Here is a 17,058-nt window from a genome sequence, read left to right on the forward strand (position 1 = left end):
TTTATCTTAACAACGGTATTAAAATGCATCTAATGTATTCCAACTCTAACAAGAATCGCTGTGATTTTGTTACGTATTTCCTTAAATAATGTTATACGAACATAAAACGCTAGTTACATTTAACGATTACAGTAACCGTGTCACAAACGAATTAACCATGGTTCAACATTAACCGAAAGCTAATCTTGTAACATCAAAATCTAGTTATATTAAGATATGTTGAAATGCGAAACATACATTATATAAATTAAATGCACGAAGAGAATGCCGATCTTTTAGTAGAAAATGCAATAATGCAAGTCTATTAACAAATAATTTAAATTATCTGTGAATAAAGATTTTTATATTTAATCTGTAATCCAGCAAGAAGGTTTTCATTCAAATGCGAGGTATAATTCTAATTCACTTGTACAATTTCTGAATCCTTGTCAGTTCGTTGACATTAAATTTCTACGTTTTCTACATTACTTAAACACAAGAATGACTTATTTATTACCTCGTCTCTTCTCTTTGTTCATAAGCCAACATGCCCGAGGATTTACATAGCCGTGTTTACAAAGCACAAAGAATAATATAAATGCTTATCTTATCTCATTCTTATTTCCAATATATACATAGTATAAACACTTAAACAACAAACACTCGTATAATTAAAATATTCTTCCTATAAGCAAATAAAATATTGATATTGTAAGAATTTTGCATACTGGCAGATCTCGAACAAATGTAATAATTGCTGTGATTTACAACGGAATTGGCTTATGAAATAGAAAATGGCTGGTGTATGAATATTATTTGATTACAAACAATTTACTTGCAATCAAAAAAGCTCATTAAATTACACGGTAAAAGTGAAACGAGGAGTACAGAGTGAAATTGTTATTGCTTAATATTTTACAATAATATAATAAAAGTATCATTTATATCCGTGCTGCTGGTGAAAATCTTAGAAATCATTATTTGAATAAGTTTCCTTTGTCCGTCTATCAATATTAAATAGACAATGGGCACTGGAATCCAGGCCAGTTGACGCCTGGACAAGCTAACTGTGACTTTCCATGCCATTTGTTTTGTGATAGAAAAGTGCAGTTGCATTTCCGATGACAACTGGCGCCAAGGGCCACGAAATATTGGTCGAAGTAGATAAAATTACAATTAAAATGCCTTCTCAGTGACTAAATTTAACTATTAATAAGTCTGCTATATATCGTGTGAAATAGATTTGCTATAAATAATAACTTTTTAAATTTTAACCGTATATTTGTAGGAAATTAATAAGAAAACAATATTAAATCAGATACATATAAGTTATGAATAGAGTATATTAAATAAAACTTCCATAAACATTGCACAGAGTAAAAATTTCGTCAATCAGAAGCCTGTCATTAATATTAAAATCTGTCAGATTAACTTTGCATAGTTAAACGAAGTCTCATGAGTTTCTCTAATTTGTATATCTCGTTTTTATAATTAAATGAAAAACGAATTACCACTACATTAATATTCAAATATATGTATAATTTAAAATAGATTTAATTTATAATAATCGCAAACGGCGTCTTCCGTTCAGCGACGCATTTAAAGACGTCAGTTTGACAGATATCCTAAAATGGTTACCCAGCCGCCATGACAATCGTGAATTCTTATTCTATTCACGATTAGCAGTGATGAATAACGATTTGATGTGATTAATTTAATAAATATGGAATCAAAAATAGATTTGCGAACCTGATTTAAAGCTAGCTTATATGTAGGTAACAATTTAATTTCTTTTTTACTTTATATTAATGTGATTCGAAATATTTTGATCTTATGTAATTTTATTAGGTTTTACGTATTAAACAAGTAATGCAGCATCAACAGGAGGTTTCGTCAAGTCAACAATATCGGGGTATTAAATATTTATAAGTCGAGATAAATTTTAATTGGAATTAACACACAATTCATTCTCACAGCATACAACCTGTATTCCGAGTTCATAAACATTTATAAAGTGAACCTTTTTGGTACGTAATTTTTATTATAATATATTTCTGTATACTCTGTGACATATATTATTTAAAAATATATAAATAGGTTAGATAATTTAACAAATTAGATAATTCTTATTTGATAGATGGTCCCTATATAATATAATTCGTTGACATATTTTACAGGCTTACATAACTCCTTTCTCTTTACGTCAACACTCCAAGTGGTCATAGACATAATTACCTACCTTTTATTTCGTAGTAACAATAATAAAAAAAATATTAAATTGGCTCTTTTTATGTACTATATTATTATAGAATTGATAATGTCAAATACTTTTTTCTTTATTTTACGAAAGAGATTGTGTATGTTAGTGACCCACTTTCTTACACATTAAATTGTTAAGTAATATACTACTTATAACAAAATAAACTTAATTATGGGAAAGTTTGTTTATACTTGTATTTGATACTAAATCATGAAAAACTGTTTCATCAATACGGATGAAACTCTGTCTCAAAATAGGTATAGAGTCGGAGTATTAGGCTTTTGATTGATAATAGAAAATTAAAGATAAAACAATATCTAATAATAAATAGCTATACGGTTACGTGTGTTAAATAAAATAAAAGTTTAAAATTCCCAATTTATGTATATAAATTTAAAGAACTTACGAAAGTCTGTAATTATAAACCAAAGATGGCAGTGACGTTTTTCATTCGTTCATTCGGTCGTTTTATTGTGACATAAAGTAAACATACTATTAAAGACCTCCGATCCGTTTTATACTACATACAACATTTTATATTACATATTATCTAATATTTTGCTCCACAGATACAGAATTTTGATAATGAACATTGAACACGCCCTTACAAGAACCGCTCACCTCCCGACCTCGCTGTTATTTACGTACCACAGATAAACTCCCTTTGAAGTCGCAACAAGTGATTGTTATTACATATTACTGATCAATTACAATATTATGTAGATACAGCAATAAAATCTGGTATAGATTCTAATTCCTTTGACTTATTGCCACAGACTGTATAGGAAATCAATAATTTTCTGCAAAACGTCATCCTAAACGTCAGTCGAGGTCGTTAAATGGCAATAATATTGTTGTTTCTATATAAATACGTTATATATTATGTTATTATATGTAATTAAGTTCAAATCTTATAAAAATTTAATAACAAACTATGAATAAAGTTACGCTTAAGTTAAAATGACGTTTTACGTAACGAATTACGCTATCTCATTTCGCTGACGACCGTCAAGGGTGAATTTAACGTTGAAGAACTAAACGAAAAGCTTCAGAACGGGGCCAATGGTTATTGAAGAATTTAGTACACGTTAGGTACCTTTATTCTTGAATTAAAATTTTAATATTTATAAAACGAAAGTTTTTTTATATAGCAAGTTTTTAATCTTAAAATAATTAAAAAATTAAAATTTTATCAAAGAACTGTCAGTGTAATTTCTTCCGTCAAAAATGAACGTCTTTGAAATGTACTTATAAATTATGAATTAAATAAAAAGACAGAATTAATCTATATATGTTATTTTAATAAATTCTAACACTTATAACAAAGAATAATTATGTCTCCAAACCAAATAACAATTCTCAAAAACGAAAAGAAATAATTACTATGTATTAGACAAAGAAGAAAGTTTAAAGTATGTCATATAATAGTTGGTTGAAATAAGTTCTGATTTGACCTTAAGTTATAACGTAATAAGTGAAGTCGCAGACAAAAGGTACAAAGTTTGTATTGGAAACGCTTGAAGTCCATTCATTAGTTTTGCTGTAGTATACTTTGAGATTACAACTCCCAGGAATACTCATAATACTTAAGTTAATCAACTCAAAGTTAGGCGACATTTGTTATATGGGTCAAAGAAGTGAACAATAAGGTACTATATATTATATAATACAATTACATCATGAATAAAATTATAAATTTATTTCGGGTGACACGTATTTTGTTTTTTAAGTATTTATTTATAAGCCAATAAACATTGTTAAGGCGTTTCTAATAAATTCAAGGAAAAAGTAGTTTTGTAGTATAAGATAGTAGTTTTGTAGTAAATAATGCTTCCTAAGAGTCCAAGCAATTAGCGGCGGTTGAAGAACAAAAACTCGTATACGGATTGCAATAGCAACTTCGTAATATGTAACGAGAAAATAAAAAGGTAAGACAGCAACGGTTTGACAATTCAATGAAATATAAAATCGTATTGTAGTTACTCATTCAGGTAAAATAATTAAATTTAAATTTGAATCATTCACTGAACGAATTGAATGGGTTTGGGGATAATGAATGATTTTTTCTATAATCTCGATCAACTCAAGTTAAAAAATGTATTTCGAACTTATATTTCAAACAATATTATTTCCGTTCGGAAATCAACTGTATTGTTTATTATTTGGATGAATACACAGCCTAGGAAAATAGAAATCTAGATACTTCACATGAGTAATGGTTTAGTGTATATCGTATTTTATATAGAAATCAAGTTATTTAAACAATCCATTCAACAAAAACAGTATATACTCGTATAATAGGCATTTCCACTTTCATACATCATTAAGACTCGCTCTCTCCTGATGACTTCAACCTTCCATCGAGAACAAATGAAATTTATTGGCATTTCACATATACGGCTATATAATAATATTCACGTACATAATATTTTTTGTCTATAGAAAATATTCCATTGCATATTTTTCAATGCGGCAGTATAAGTGCAGTCCTTTGACTTATTTTATTCACTGTTTTAGTCACGTAGATGACAGATGTCACTTGTATAGTAATTAGTTTCGTGAAGAATATTTGTATTATAGAAATAGATATGTTTTAGTATACAAGTAAATTTTTGTCATGAAAGTTGTCCAAAAATGTATTATTATTGTTGACACCATGTCCCAACAGGGCCCTTGATAGTGGCCGCATACCTCCGCGACCGCTAAGACAAATGTTACTACAATGTGGGTGAAGGAAATTTAAAAAATCAATTTGACACGCCTTTATGACGTATTGAGTATTTCGAAATTGGAACGACAATGTAAGAACGAAACTTTCATATATTTTTCGCGCCGATTCCTTACTGTTTATCGTGTTTATTAAAAATTATAAAGTATTTATAGACGACTTATATTGTTAGATATACAAGTGGTTCTGAAGTATAAATAAATTGACCTTCTTGTTGTTAACTTGACACAATTACGACCCTCCAGCGTGACAGTGGACGAAAGAAAGAAAAATAGAGAAAAAAAATATACAGCCATAGAACGATTTTTAGTGCTTTTTATATTTGTAAAATGAATTTTAAATTCATAGCATAATATTTTTATTAAATTTATTTAAAGAGAAAACAGTATTTGAGTAATAAAATGATTTTGGTATATTTTTTTAAGTATTAATTAAAATGGAGGGTATTTGACGGCTGTTATTTAAAATCGTTTTTTTATATAAAATATAAATCATGGTATCTAAATAAACGTTTAAGAACTGTGTTTAAAATTTATTCTTCTTTGAACAGCCCTACTCCACGGCAAGTGGCGCTTCTTCTGTATTAGGATTTTATTGAATTAAAGACAGATGAACACTACAAGTAATAAGGTATTTCCTGTCGCTCGGAATTTACAATTTACGTTAATCTTTAAATATATATACATTTATCACAAAAGTAAAAATATATTTATTTAAACAAATATGGCGACAGTATCGGAATACAATGGAAATTTCTTTTTCATATCTCTTAAATTGTTTTAACACGATGCTTTATTATATATTAAATAATATTATCTGTGAAGGTGAGTTTTTATATATAGGTTTGTAAATCTCAAAATCGATTGTGGTGGATCTTGGAATAGAATGTTAAAAAAAAAAATTAAATGGCGGATTCATGAGTTGGAAGATCGGCAAAGGAAACGACAAGGAACTCTTTGTTTTAAGAGACATTGTTATTATTGATAGTTTATATAAGTGTGATTCTTTCCCGTGGGATTTTATAACAATAATATAAACACAAGCGATCAAGGAACTTATTTTTTAGTGAATCTCACCAGTCTCCAATCCCACGTCTGTCAATACATAATTTAGGTCGTACACCTTACAGTTAAAACAAATATGGCAGACATGTGTTTTTTTATATTTTAATCAATATTTGGGTCGAGTTTATCAATATTCTTCATGAATGAAACTTTTACCAATATATTTATAACAAGACATTATTTATAATTCGCCTATATATATTGAATTGCGAACAAAAAATATTAAAGTTATTTTATTTCTGATTCAAATACATTAAAACTGACCCTACTCCTATTAGAATTAAAAAACAATATACAACTAGAGGCAGCTTATTTGAATTCAAATGTAAATTCAATGGTAAAGCTAAATATGTTTTCGTGAAGGAGAAATCACAGGTAGAGACGGGTCAAACGTATAGCAATAAATTAACAACTCCTTAACGCGACCGGTTTTGCAAAATTACAAACATTAGTAATAGGACTTTGTAATTTATAACCGTTCTGTTCACAGTGACGGCGTAAGCGGGAAGCGGAGCGGAAAAGTGATTTTATTTTTAAAAGTAATTATGAATTCTTTCGACTTCTCTACATTAATATTTCCTACGGCTACCGCTTCGTAGTTTATTTAAAAGTCATGTGATTTATTCTAACGGCTTATTAAGCTAGAATTAAAATATTTTAAGACGCCATTATGCATTTCACGATGTTTAAAAAGTTTTCAAGATTTATTACTACATTCGAAATACTGAATTTAAATTTGGACATTCAAAATAATGTTTATATTCAGGAGATACGATAATTAAAACGATTTGATAATAATTCAATGTAGAACAACATTCTATTTTCAATTAAGACCCTTTGAGAAGCTTAAATGAACATAAAATGCGACATAAACGACATTTTTGTGCATTAAGCGTTATCTAGAGCTAAGTTTCTAGAATATTCTCGGAACTGATAATAAATCTCGAACTTTTTTAAGTACAGGAAGTTGTATGTCCATGTCCATGTTGGTTTTTGTAACTTCCTTCGAATTTTCCCTTTATATTTGTTATCGATATGCTGAGTGACTTACACCATTATGTCGGTAATCTTAGCATTGATAAAAAAAAATAAACGCATTGAACATATAAAACCTCATGGGATGTAAGATTTTCGCGAGTTATCGTTGAAATAAATCATATATTTTTCGCATTTACTGCGTGTTTTTAATTGATCACACGTCGTCTGCCCGTGATCACGTCGTCTGCCCGTGATCGGTTGCTGCAAAGTAACCGAAGCATGCGGTGTATGTTGTTAAAAAGAATTATAAACGAGCAGTAAATAAAAAAAAATATTAGTTTTATTTCATATAAGACCTTTTTAATCTGAATACCAAATGAATACAATTAAAATGGAGCTTGCATTAGTGGGGATTCCTATAGCTTCTGTAGTGCTTCCAATCTGACCTTGTCAAACGAAAAACATCAAAAGAAATGGATAACATTTTAAGTAATAGAATTAAGAGTTTATATGGCTTTATATATATACGTAAGAAGGTAATAACAAATAATACGTATTACGTATAACTATTAAAATGTCAAGTATTTTGTCGTAGGTGTTAATAGTTTTGGAACAGCGCCTACTGTGATATAAAATAAATTACACAGCCTTATTGAATATTACGAAATCCGTTCCATTTGAATCCCGGGTTCAACGCCGGAACTTTGACAATTTTCATAAAATTTATCGAAAAAATACTTCGATATAAGACAATATTACAAAAATTATCTATAATCGATTCATACGTTGCTAGAATCATATATTTTTTTTTATATTCACGTAAAAAAAATATCGAATGTTATTTATCCTGTGTTATAAATGGGACATTGTCAAAAATCATGCCCACTCACGTTTGATTTAAGGATATTTTTAAATTAAATTAGATCGATTCAATTAAAACAATAATAACATGATAAATTCAATTAAAATTCAATTAAATGTTTATCATAAAGAAGCCCTATATCTGTTATACACTGGACAAATGACAGCACTACTGACGCTCTATCTAAATGAAAGTCCACTGATAGGTTAGTCTAGATATACCTAATGTACATCTGATCTCATTAATAAAGGAGATTGGAATTTATCAATTATCAATAAATCAATGATCCAATATAACGTTATTTATACAGTAGCACCTTTGAAAACTCGGTTAAAATTAATAATTTAATCATGTATAACTAGAACTATTAAGATATATATAATACTAATAAAAAAATAGTAAGTTTTTATTTAAAATGATTGTAAAATCACTTTACAGCAGCTCTGCCAAAATAACATGACTGTGAGACTGTGCATCTAAATGTAGGTAGGTAATAAAAAGTTTCACGTCTACCCACATTCGGGTGACAGCTGATATATTCGACTTATATAACAGATAAAAAACAAGCTCATGGCAGAATTTAATAATCGTTTTATAATATAATTTTTTTATAAGCATGACTTCACAGAGTATAAAATTGATAAATAAGATAAATTTAATACTTTTTATATTAATATATAGCATATAATTCATTGTATTCGTTAATAATCCTTGAACTGTCGTGGCACTCAAAAGACCATTATGTAGGTGCATCATGGTATGTTTAAAATTCATATTAAAATAGTCACACGATAAATAATATTGAATAGATGGAAGTGTAATAAATTAAAATAACCAAGAAAAAAATACGTTTAAACAGCCAACTGTTTTAATGTATTTATAATTGAAAAGTAAATCCAAAAGTTTATGGTAACTAACGGGTAACACTGAAGCTCTTTTTACACGATTTCCGCATATTGAAATGTTTTTTTGTCCATGTGTATTTATTATCTGTGCTGATTTCAACCTGAACTTTATTTTATTTATCGCAACGAACAACTGATTTTATTTATTCATAAAAACCTTTAACATATTTTTCACAACGCGATGTTCTGTATTCGATTTTGTTGAGTACTTTAAAAATATAAATAAATTTTTGTTGCTCCTTAAAAAAATTACTTTGTTCTGTGACAGTTTGTATTGAAACAGATTTATTTTTATTCATAATTGTTACATTTTTTATAATAATTTATAGTCGCAATCTAAAGCCGAACACACGTAGCTTTGTCCATAAACTACGGTTGCCATGGAAACGTGTACACTAAACTTTATTGCTCAGTCGTTACCGAAGGTAATGAGTTAATACACTAACAATAATAAAATAATACGGCATTTTATACTTTACGCATCGGTGATAAGATTTAATCAAACCGCAATAATATCTTGGTTAAAGTGTCGACGTTGAGTCCAATTAGCTAAGGATTTATGTACTCTATTGCTATAAAAATAGAGTTCATTTGATTATTGCATAGTGAAGCAATGCGAAGACTCCGTGTGGCGCCAAGTTTGTTGCACTGTGGAAATGCATCAAATAACAGTCGACGAATATCAAATGAAATGTTTGATTATTTATTAAAACGTCAGTAAAAGAACACAGATTATAATATATTGAATGGTTATCGAAACATTGAAACACTGGCTGCATATAATTAATAATAATATACTATTAAAAGTGTATATATATACAAATACTTATACTTAAACTAAACAACTGAAACAACAAAATAAGGGAAATTTTATTTGTGATATATGTTTGTAGCCATATAATACTAAAGAAAATCAGACAATAAAATATATTATATTTATGAATTATATATTTTGTTATCTGTTGAAATAATTGCAAACGAATTTCAAGTTACATTTGAATAATTTCTAATAAGTTACACCAACTTCCTGCAATTATTCATGTTTACAGTAACCGCTGTGTTTGTTTTACTTTAATGTAAATATATTTACGTTATTTTGAACGCAACATTAATTGTTCAGTTCTTGTGATCTTAAATGAAGCATTCGTATATTTAAAACTTTCATAAATTTACATTTATTATATTAAATTAATACTTTACTACCAATGCTGCTATAAAAGAAAAATATTATAATATCAAATAAAACAGAAAACTCTTAACTTATAATTAAATATAATATAGAAGATTTTCAAGATATTTATTGTCATTGCATTGTTTTCAAACAAATATCGCTAATGGCAACACTTGTGCAAAACAGATGCATTATTACAATATTGACATTAAGATACAGACGGATTATTTAATTTTTAAATATATTGTTATGATAAGCGAAACACAGTTTTGTGTGTATTATTTTTTCTTTTAATATACTTTTAATGGCTAAAATAATTGACACTATAAAAAGAGTATACATTTTAATGTTACCAGCCTGACGTTAAGAGACTAAGTAAATAATGATTTCAAATATTATGGTTATTTTATATTTATGTTCGTAATATTCTAATGAATGTTGCCACAGAGAAATTAATTTTCTCTATAATGTTGTCAACAATGAAAAAGAGACGTGTGTCTGTGGCGATTTTATCGTCGGTATAAACTATAAACCTTTGCTTAGATTATATCTTCACATACATAAGAAATTATGAATTCACTTGATGGTTTTGTGAAAGCCTTTCGCACGATATAATTTAATCGGCCGTGTCATTAAAAGACTCGTAAAACAAAACATTAGATTCTGACCGTGAAAATTAATCATTTTAAATCGTATATATAATTTTTCGCATTATATGTAGTTATTACACCGTATTTATGGATGAAATATGTAGCTTTATAATATAATAATAATATTTGTATTTATAAATAAATTTCTTTTTAACATATCATATTAAAAGTGTCTCGGAAGTTATCAAAGCAAGGAAGCGGTTTCTTTGTCCGTTCAAACCTCGCCAGTGTGTGGTGAGCCTTACATACATATTTACATTAACGTGAATCTAAATTCGGTTTTTTTATGTCAATAAATATTTATATTTTATTTTTACGACGGTTATTTTTGGCTTTCGTTTCGTTTAAGTGAGCTTTTCTTGTGTAAATAATATTTATACATCATTACATATAAAATATTGTCAGCAGTTAATAATATTTGCTTAGAACAGTCTTTCATTTACTAGTCTCCAAATAACGAAGAATCATCTATACGTATATTGTTTTTTGGGACTAGAGAACGAGTAATTTAACTCATTTAACTTTTAAGCCATTATTTTATGCTATGGCTTCATTCGCAGTGGAATCTTTTAAGCCATTACAACTTCAATGTGAATGCGTATAAAGTGTCATTATCAAAATCCAAAAAGTCACATTACAATTAATTGTCAAAGGAGGTTATCAACGAAAAAGTTTATAAACATTTGAAAATACATTACCCAAGTCTAAAATATAAGTTTATAATGAATTATTAAGAGTCTGTCAATGTTTTTTTTTATATGTTAAGCTATTTGGCTACCGTTAGACATTTTCTCACATTAGAAGCATGTAACCGAATCTGTAATGACCCAATTAGCGCCAATTACATGTCAAATGTTATGGTTATACTCGGCCATATTAAGCAGCCATTTTGTATGACTTAATACGTAATTAGTTTTAGTGCATTTTTAGACTACGTCTATTTATAACCAGATTGTGATTATATTTAGGATGTAAGATACAAATCTTAGAACATAATATTTTTACTTGATACCACGTACTCAGGTAATATAGTAAAACCTGTAGGTCTCACGGACAACCTTTCAATGTGGGTTAAAGTTGTATATTAATTTGATTTTATTTGTAAAAGCAATAAAACTTTTCGTAACAATTTCCTTTCACGTTTACATTTTATTGAAACTATAAACTTATTACAACTTCCGCGCCCACGATATGGCACTTTAACATTGAAATAACATCGACTACAATAACAATAAAAAATTATAAACAAAAAGTATAAATACTTTTTTTTTATATATTAATGAAATAGACCTTTCAAGTGTTGCCATTGCATATTTAAATTATATATATTTATTTGTTTTTTAATGAGCTGAAATTACAAACTTTTTTCATTTATCATAATAATTTAAAGTATATATGCAACATAAAAAAATATGGAATAGGATATTTGTTGTAAAAAATCTTTTCAATGAATACACATTAAGCTGCACTACACTAAATAAAAAAAAATAATTAAAAATTCAATTTGTATATTCTCTCTTAATATATTTTTTTTAATCCAGCTCACTGTCTTCACGTGACATTGGCAGCACGTTTTATTTTTTTATTACATTCTTTTATGACGCGTGAGTTTAAAAAAAAGTTGATAACAATGTTGCATTTAAATAAACAGTGTATAATTTTAAACCTTTAAAACCTATAAGTAATAACATTACTGATTAAAAAATGATAATTTGTTTATATAAATATAAATTATATAACAATATTGCAAAAAAACATTGTCTGCATCGCGGAACTCTTAAGGGGTTATCAATTGAATGTCAAGGTTTTATGTGAATTATACAAAATGAATACATTTGTTAATGCCCGTGTTTCGTTATAGCGCCAGGGTGAAAACGATGAATAAATTGAAAGGAATCCTGATTTTATGCAACTTTTTTAACATGAGTAATCGGTTTTAACCGCGAAAAGGACGTTAAAAGGATATCGTTGATTGAGACATTTGACATTGACCAAATAAAAAGAAATTTACCTAATATATATCGAAAACGGATAAATAAAATGTAATATATATATTAATTTTTAATATCACACATAAAAACGGTCAGTCAATAGTTAATATCGATATTTTATTGTTAAAAAATAAATACAATTCATCGATTTTTTTCCCTTTGACGTCAATTACGTTAAAGTTATCTAAAAACGTGAGAGTTACTTATATTAATAGTTTATCCGTAACAATGGACGTTTGACATACAATTAAAAACTTATCTTTACACCTAATGCTTTATGCTTTGTATACTTATCATTATTAATCGCTATTTTAATTTTTAAAGCGACCTTCGTCTCAAAGGGCGTTCTAGGTTCATTGAGCAGAACCTAGCTCATTTGACTCATTTATTTTTAAAACGCATAAAAAGGTTTTATATTTATTACAAAGGAAAAACGAAATATTTTTTTGGAAATATCTTTTTATCTATATAAATACTTCAAAGTGATGAAGTTCTGTCTTTTTTTTATTAATTATTTTTTATTATTTCATAATTGATTGCGTGCGATCTAACAGTACATTGCACTTCTATGTCAAATACGACTAACACGGTTTCCTAGTTCGCTAATAACAAAGCTTGTTTAAATTGGATTAATGTTTTTAGTTTAAATAAATAATATGTTTTACATGGAAGATAATTTTAATATATATAACGGAATTAATATAATCAACTATTTATAATTTGAAATAAGAATATAAAACATTACAACGAAATTTGGATTCTCGCCGTAATTTTTTTTTTACGTTTTAATTTATACAAATAATATTAAAATTAAATATTTGTCATTAAAGTGCGACATTCAATATTGAATACTATGAACAACTTACCCAAAATAACTTTAGTCGAGTAACACAATTTAAAACATATTTGAAAAACAAAAAAAAAAACACAATCACAGATTTAATAAATAAATGCAGCGGATATTAAAACCAATACGGTATTTATAGGTTAAAATAAAAATTAAACCGGCTGAACGTAAAATATTAAAATCGAATTCGAAATTCAAATCGGTGAAGTAATTCTGTTTCGCGCGCTCCCGCTCAGTCGGCGCGTGGACTCCGCGCTCTTCGGATTCACACTGAGTTAGTTAGCAGTGCTGTTACAATTGGTGCGTTCGTGCCGCTACACGATGCGATGGTTTGGTAACACTCGCATCAGTACTAGCTAGCTAATAGGTAATAACTTTTATTATGAATTACTTTATATCTACGATCAAATTTTAAGCTTTATTGCTATATTGTTATGGTTATTTTATCCACTTAAGAAAACGAACTACAATGAACTTTTATCTATACCTTTTAACTTAACATTCAGTTGACAGTACATTAAACAGCCGTTAGTGAGATTAGTCCGGACAGATGACTGCGTGACTCCGCGATTTGATAAAAATAAAAACAAATGAATGTGAAGCTGTTCAACAAGTCACAACTTTCCCAGACATTCGTATTAAAACGAGATCAAAAGTTTGAAAACCTTCGTCAATACATAATTTGTTTGAAAACTAAAACTTCGTTCCTATCAATAAAATTATTATAACTTTCGACAAACGATATATCTAATAGCGTTTTATAATAAATGGCCGATGCTTATTATGTTATAAGATTATATCGTAATTGGCGTCTACACTCAATTTCTCACGCCGCCACCGATCCGACCCGTTCTGATTTAATTGAAGCGCAGATTCTTTTTAATAGATAACGATCGTAAAATTAATAACTAATAGTATATTTTATTCTCTATTCCTTTAACACACACAATTAATCCGATCAATAAATTTTCTTTTTCATTATATTTTATTATATTAACTTTATATAGAAAAACGGCTTCTGCTTTCGTTTGTTATTGTTTTAACTTACATCTACTCGCCGACAGATGGCGCTTGTTTATCGCTACGCTTACCCACCGCTAGATGCCGCTACATTATCTCGCTACCCAATAAATAATTTATATCAGTCAGCTATAAACCATACTAATTAAGTGTACGTACTGGTAATATAATATTGAATCTATAAATTATCGTGGTGTCCACTACATATTCAGTGAATATGTAAATTATATCATGGCGTCTTATCAATCAATCATCATCAATACATATAATAAAACAAAGTTCCTCGCAGCGTCTGTCTGTCTGTTCGCGATAAACGGAAAAACTACTGCACCGATTATCAAACAATTATCACCACTCAATAGCGAGATTCTCGAGGAAGGTTTAAGTATATAATTTTTTTAAGTTTTTGTATTTACTTGTATGTATATTAACGATATTTGTTGAAGCTGTCGGGAAAACATGAGCCGTCTGAGAGCTTTTAACGAAAACGCTGCCTAAAGCCTTTAATATATAACAAAATAATATATGGTGGAATTGTGTATCTTATATAGGTCTACAAAAAAGTCCACGGTGGCATATGTCTATATCTTAAGGATAATATAATATATTAATTTTACAACTTTTAAAAATTGCCATTCCCAAAGCGTTTATTGGAAAGCTATTTACATAAATTCGGTATTAAGTCGTATCAAAATAAATTACTTCGTTTTCAAGCCTACATCACTATCTGTAAATTAGTTTTTAAATCATTTAAATCGGGCGTACCATTTCAAAGTTATCATAATATAAGTTTAATAATTCTCAAAATTAAATGTATTTTTTGTAAAGAGCATGTGCGAAGCCGGGGCTGGTACCTAGTTGAATATATGTATAGGTTTTATTAAATTCATTGTTATATTTTAGCGATAATATTAGAGTCTAATACAGTACAAACTAGGGTCATTCAAGGAGGTTCTAAAAAAGGATTATATTTTATAACGTAATAAAAAAATAACAAAACCCTATGATTTATGACGAAATTAACATATAAATTGGTTTTAGAACGCACCTGTCACCTGTCATGGAGTAGTACGAGTCAATTTGACATACAGATAATAACAATCAAGCGTTGATTTATAACCTAATAATAAAGTGCCAACTGAATACAGATTAAAAATGTTGTATAGTTTATTTAACAGATGAAAATAAATTAATATTTATGATGTAGATATATAATATTATAAACGTGTTATATTTAATAAAAACCATTACAATAATGATAATATTTGTGTTTACTTTGATTATACAATTTTATAAATTTCCTGTATTTATAGCTATAAAACTTTATATGTCATTGCGAGATTTAATGATACAAAGTCGACTGTCTGACATAGTTAGCAGTGTAAAATTAAATCTAGATAAAATGCATAGTACATGTCATTTTATTTACAATACATTTATATAATAAAAATTAAATTATTTCGCTCGTACATATTTATTCAATATATTAGTCACACTAAACTATCTTTGTTACTATATAAACGAGGTACTTACATAGAAGTATTTCCCACAATGAATCAGTCAAGTTAGGTATATAGAAATAAAATTATATAAATTACTATACAGTCGTTGTTTATATTAATTGATAGTTAGTAATTAGTTAAAATATCCATTAATAATAGTTATAAGTATATTAGAATTAAATAAATAGTGTTGAGAAAGTCATATGTATGTCTCGAAAATCACAGGTCGGCGTGTCCTATACGACATGTTAAGAAATTTTTATCTATAACTGAAACTGTGTTACTGTGTACTTAGAATTATTTTTATGACTGATTACATATATTATAATTAATTTTAATACTGAGGCATTGTAATTTTATTGTGGCAATATTTACTTTCGACTTGTATTAAAACTATAAATACTGGCAACAGCCATTTTGAAAGACATTACTGGCAGGAATTTCAAACATTGAAAAACAAATCTGGAACATATGGTCTCTTTTAAATTATATGTTTGAGTAATTGCATATTATTACACATTATATTATTTTGTTTTGTTATCACATTCATTATTTCTATATAGGAATGAATTTTAATATATTTATTATGTACAGGATGTAACACACAACATATGGAAATGAAACACACACTCACATATACGCATATGTATGTATATACAGGGTGTATTAAACAAATTACACGTGTCGTTTATTTACTATCCATTATTGACTTTGATAAAGTTTAAAAGTCACTGTGTAAATAGAATATCTTTATTAATATACCTACCTGATAGCATGTAATTTCCATTCGTTCATTCATTCGACTGATAAGTCACGTTTTTCTAAGTTATCGCTGGAGTTTTATGTGGAATGAAAAAAAAAATCGCAATCAACCGCATGCGATCTCGTGCCTAACGGTGTGGCGTAAAAAAATATTATTTTTCCATCGATAAACATCGAGGCAACGTATATAGTGAGATATACATTAGAAAATAAGACTTACGGTTACTACAACACCGACAGTTTGTGAGTCATGACTATAAAAGGTGTTTTATTTTGGATTTATTAATATTCTATTATAATACAATAAAAATGATATCACGCGTTTATAGGTAATAAGAA

At 28.0% G+C, this 17,058-nt stretch overlaps 1 protein-coding gene and 1 long non-coding RNA gene across 3 annotated transcripts in view; one reads left to right on the top strand and one right to left on the bottom strand.

Annotated features, from left to right (window-relative positions):
- LOC116771716 (phospholipid phosphatase 2-like) overlaps window positions 1-17,058 on the bottom strand; it is a 36,381-nt gene that overhangs the window by 13,850 nt on the left and 5,473 nt on the right. Inside the window, exon 1 of one of the 2 annotated variants that reach the window (XM_032663645.2) lies at window positions 13,455-13,684. The exons of the other annotated variant lie outside the window; for it this stretch is intronic. The gene's annotated coding sequence lies outside the window, so the exon portion shown is untranslated. Of the gene's footprint in view, window positions 1-13,454; window positions 13,685-17,058 lie in introns of those variants that run through there. 2 annotated transcript variants of the gene reach the window in all.
- Window positions 1,579-3,267, top strand: LOC133320271 (uncharacterized). The gene is made up of 3 exons (XR_009753688.1): window positions 1,579-1,750; window positions 1,828-2,006; window positions 2,809-3,267. It is a non-coding gene; the product is annotated as an uncharacterized LOC133320271 (long non-coding RNA).

The sequence above is a fragment of the Danaus plexippus genome (assembly GCF_018135715.1).
Source record: "Danaus plexippus chromosome 16 unlocalized genomic scaffold, MEX_DaPlex mxdp_23, whole genome shotgun sequence".
Taxonomy (NCBI): domain Eukaryota; kingdom Metazoa; phylum Arthropoda; class Insecta; order Lepidoptera; family Nymphalidae; genus Danaus; species Danaus plexippus.